This window comes from Phoenix dactylifera, chromosome 17 (genome assembly GCF_051530095.1).
Source record: "Phoenix dactylifera cultivar Ajwa chromosome 17, Ajwa_hap1_PhDact_Kaust_v1.1, whole genome shotgun sequence".
Classification (NCBI taxonomy): Eukaryota; Viridiplantae; Streptophyta; class Magnoliopsida; order Arecales; family Arecaceae; genus Phoenix; species Phoenix dactylifera.
This window is the reverse complement of record NC_143206.1, coordinates 13,206,748-13,211,195: the sequence shown is the minus strand read 5'-3', so window position 1 is coordinate 13,211,195 and position 4,448 is coordinate 13,206,748. Positions and strand designations below refer to the sequence as shown.

General features: G+C 43.3%; 1 long non-coding RNA gene across 2 annotated transcripts; it reads right to left on the bottom strand.

Moving 5' to 3' along the window:
• Positions 1–417: 417 nt before the first annotated feature.
• On the bottom strand, positions 418–4,327 carry LOC149751050 (uncharacterized). Of its 2 annotated transcripts, XR_016398922.1 has the most exons (3): positions 4,077–4,327; positions 3,552–3,805; positions 418–700 (listed from the first exon to the last, which is right to left on the bottom strand). It is a non-coding gene; the product is annotated as an uncharacterized LOC149751050 (long non-coding RNA). The 2 variants fall into 2 exon arrangements; XR_016398923.1 differs by lacking the exons at positions 3,552–3,805; positions 4,077–4,327 and adding an exon at positions 803–1,512.
• Between the last annotated feature and the right edge of the window lie 121 nt (positions 4,328–4,448).

Here is a 4,448-nt window from a genome sequence, read left to right as displayed (position 1 = left end):
TGATGATGCTGACATGCACCGGCGGCGTATTGCAGATGCACTCGGTATCAGTACCGACATTGTACGGATGGGTCTCTCAGAGGCTACGTCACTAGGTGCCGGGCACCTATTTCATGCTATTTGTCAGATGCATCAGTTACTTCTGGGTGATGAGCCTGGCCCGAGTACAGCACCCTCTCATTCGGATCCAGCACCCTCTCATTCGGACGTACAGCAGTACACGCGTCGACGACGGCGTCATAGGGATTGATGATGGAGCCTTTATTTTGATTATGTAGCTTCGACTTTTTTTTTGTGTAATTTGAAACTGTTGATATTAATGAAAAATATATATTTTTGGTACATTTACGTGTAATCTTTGTAAAGCCTGGCCCGTTCTATTTTACACAAATATAACAGTGCACATAACAATCAATCTAACAATGCGAAGACAGATATTTTTTGATTTATATTGATGATGGAGTTTCACAGTACATGACTCTAAGAGCCCAAAAAAATTTACAACTTTCAAAAATTGTACATATATAAACAATCAATCTAACTCTACTGTCTCGCTAATTATAACATTAGGTGAGATGCTCTCTTTGAACTGTTGAATCCGGGCTTCATATGAATTTTCCCATCCGGTAGCACAAGGAAGATGATATTTTCGCCAGTTGGTCGCTACTGGCGGAACGGGATGTCCCGGCAACAAGAACACCTTCAAAATTAGAAATAAGAAAATATTAATAGCTACAAAATTATAAATAAGCAAAATTAAATAAGCAAAATTAAATATTCGCAAGTGTTGTGAACGTAGTACCTCAACAAAATGATTTCCATTTACGAATCCGATAGCGATATCTTTGCGGGATAGAAGAGGTACTGGCACAGAACGGAGAGGTAGGAAGGTCAGACATTGTTGCAACGAGAGATGGTATAGGACAACATTATAGCAGGATGCTATAAGATGACCCATGTCCGGCATAGTCATCCATCTGTCATATGGTGGACAATCATCATAATATGATAATGCATGAGTGATCTCAGCAATCGTCCCTTCCACACCATATAATGTGCGATAGTGGTCCGAATGACATTGCAACTCTTGCAATAAATCCTTCCTAACACGCACCCAGTCATCTTCTCCAAATCCCAGTAAGTCAGCTATTGCCCTAAATCCGCAATTCCCATCAGCTTTTACATCCTTGATATGCTGGATGTATGGTCTCAAGGCAGAAGGAATAGCATCAATATAGATAATGGGCGTATGTGACTGGGCTCTAGTACGAAAAACCTGCAAATAATATCAAATGATAGAAAATATGTAACAATGGCAGAAATATCCAAATAGTTATCCGTCTCAGCAGATCCCGTACCGGCACGGCACGGCACGTCCCGACATGTCCCGTATCGGCACATCTCGGCACGGCACGTACCGACATGTCCCGTATCGGCACATCTCGGCACGGCACATCCCGTATCGGCACATCTCGGCACGGCACGTCCCGACATGTCCCGTATCGGCACATCTCGGCACGGCACGTCCTGACATGTCCCATATCGGCACATCTCGGCACGGCACGTCCCGACATGTCCCGTATCGGCACATCACATACCGGCACGGCACGGACCGTCCCGTAGACGTTGTGATACCTATTGTAAGGAAATAAATATTTGGTACTTACCTTTTGCTTGGGCCGCCTCTTTTGAATCTGAGTAGATGGATTGCGGATGGTAATTTTCTCAACACCAGGTGAATAACTATCCTGTCCAGATAGAACCAACTCAAACGCAGACGGGTCACGTCGAGTAGACGTATCAACCTTCATTGAAGCGCGCCCACGTGAACCGGTCTTCCGTTTTGCAGGCTCTAAAAGAGGTGTACTATCTGGACTTGCAATCTCTCGTAACTTCTTGATCATCTGCAATTGAGAAGCCCCATCTAACTTCTTGAATCGTAGCGCAATCAAATCTAACTCTGCATCACAACTCAACTAAATTGGCTGCACGGGGGGGGGGGGGTTAGCACAATATCAAGTTTCCTCCAATGAGGATCTATGCAGTCGAGAGGAATGGGCCGACCTTCCACCCTGTACCGCGCAATCTGGTGAGCACATGGTATACCATGTGTGCGTCGAATAGCGCACCCACAATTTGAATCATCAAACCCAACTGAATTGGCTCGTTTCGATTGGGCGAGGACATGATTTAACGCACTTATAGATATGAAACCTCGCAACTCTTTGAATTCAGCTGGCTTGAAGTTGTGCTGCACTACCAATAAACTCTTCTCCAATGAGGCTTTAACGGAGCTGTGCTGCAACTCAATCAATCCATGTATTCTAGTCCAAGATGACTCGAAACTTCCTTGGCTTGATCCAAGCTGCTTTTTGAGCTTTGCATGTGCACTCTCGACCCTAGTAAACAAATGAAAGTTAGATATAACAATTGAGGCAAATTAAAATTAAATGAGTCTTTATTTGTGATACCTATTTATCGTCACATTTCCGTAGTGTCTGCATGTATCCGTCCACGCCGCAACAAATCTTTCCTTGTATTTGCTCAGCCAAGTATCTGACACATACTGTAGTGCATCTGGATAGGTACCGAACTCTCTCTGCAGTGCACTCCAGCGATCATTATACTCGTCTTCCGTGGAGGACAGCACTAGTACATTCCAACTCATAATAAATTTATCCCATTTCTCCTTCAATTCGAAAAATTTTTTGCACTTGGCCAAAACATTCCTACTAATATGCCATCTACATAATAAATGTCTAGCAGTAGGAAATACTCTATGAATTGCATTCATCAAAGCCAAGTCTCTATCTGTAACAATCAACTCAGGCAAAACATCATCAGCTATGACACTGCGCAATCTCTCTAATGCCCAAGTATAGCTTTCTTCCCGCTCAGAATTTAAGTATACAAAAGCAATTGAAAATGTCATGTCAGTAGATGTCACCCCCACAATCTCTAAGAGCGGAAGACGATACCTATTCGTCTTGTACGTGCAATCCATTATCAACACACGGGGAAATGCACGGAACAAATCAATGCTGCCAGGGTGTGCCCAAAATAAGTCATGCACAACATCCGTATTAGTACAATTCCTATGCCACTCAATATATTTAGCCTCTGATAATTTACCTAATAGATGTTGCATTTCAGACCTCCCGGCTTTCTCTACAACCTTAAACCATTGACGTACATTGTAGATAGTCTTGATAGTCGTAACATTGAGGGCATCTCTTTCCTTCAATGTGGATAATATGTCCTTTGGACGAACCAAACTCTTCGACATATCCACTAACAATTCCGTCTCCTGCTCAGATAATCTCCCTGCATATGAGTGCCCCTCCAGATTCTCTGCAGCGGGATGATTGTGCACTCCACATACGACCAGTAATATCCAATCATCCGCAGTATCCAATTTCTTTCCTCTTAATGCAAAAGGGCATCCACACTTCTTTGTCCCACAGGCAGTCTTTATTCGCTTTTTTTTTTGGTTCGGTACGTCCCACCCCTCTCACAACCTAACGTAATTCTGGGTTTCTTAGAAATGGTACCTGCATCGGATGATTTGATTACAACAACAAAACCATTTCGCCTCCCAGCTTCACGACACCAATTACACAAGTCCTCTCTACTCTTGAAGATCTATACATTAAACAATTTATGTAAGTACACAGTTGTAAAAATAGCTCGCTAAACTAATACAAAATTGCACAATACATTATAATACCTCGTAAGTTGTAAATTCGCTTGTGTAATCCAGTACAAATTCTGATCCAATTATACTCGATTCGGTTGTAGCATAGCCCTACATATAAAATAATTTATCACCAAGAATTAATGAATCAGAGGATCTGTTCGGCACAAAATTCAGCACGGCACGCGATTTGGCACCAGAAGCCTTCTGTTCGGCTGCACAGTGCCGAACAGAAGGCTTCTGTTCGGTTGAGGGTTGCCGAACAGAAGGCTTCTGTTTGGCACTGTTCAGCTGAACAGAAGCCTTTTGTTCGGCGATCCAGTGCCGAACGGAGCACGAACCGTGAAAAAAAAAAAATTTCGAAACAAGGTGGAACACGTACCTTTGCGGCCGATTCTTCGTCCCAAATCACTAGTTGCTTGTCCATGCTTCGAATGGGGCTTAAATCTCCTTCAAAGATCGCCTAAACGATGTAAATGGATCGAGGGGTTTAAGGGGGGTTTGAGGGGTGTTTTTTTTTTCTTTTCAAAACGAAACGGAGGAGGAGGAAGGGGGGGTGTACTGAGAAAATTTCAAGGGCAATATGGTAATTACACTAAAGGTTAGTTTGGGTATTTTCTTTTTGGTTTTTGGGGGGTGTCGTTAGCAATAGGGGGGGGTGTATATAGAACCCCCCCACCAAAATCCCTCCGCATCGTCTGCTCTGGACCCCACATCAACTCCAAAAATCACATATGATCACATGTGACTCGTC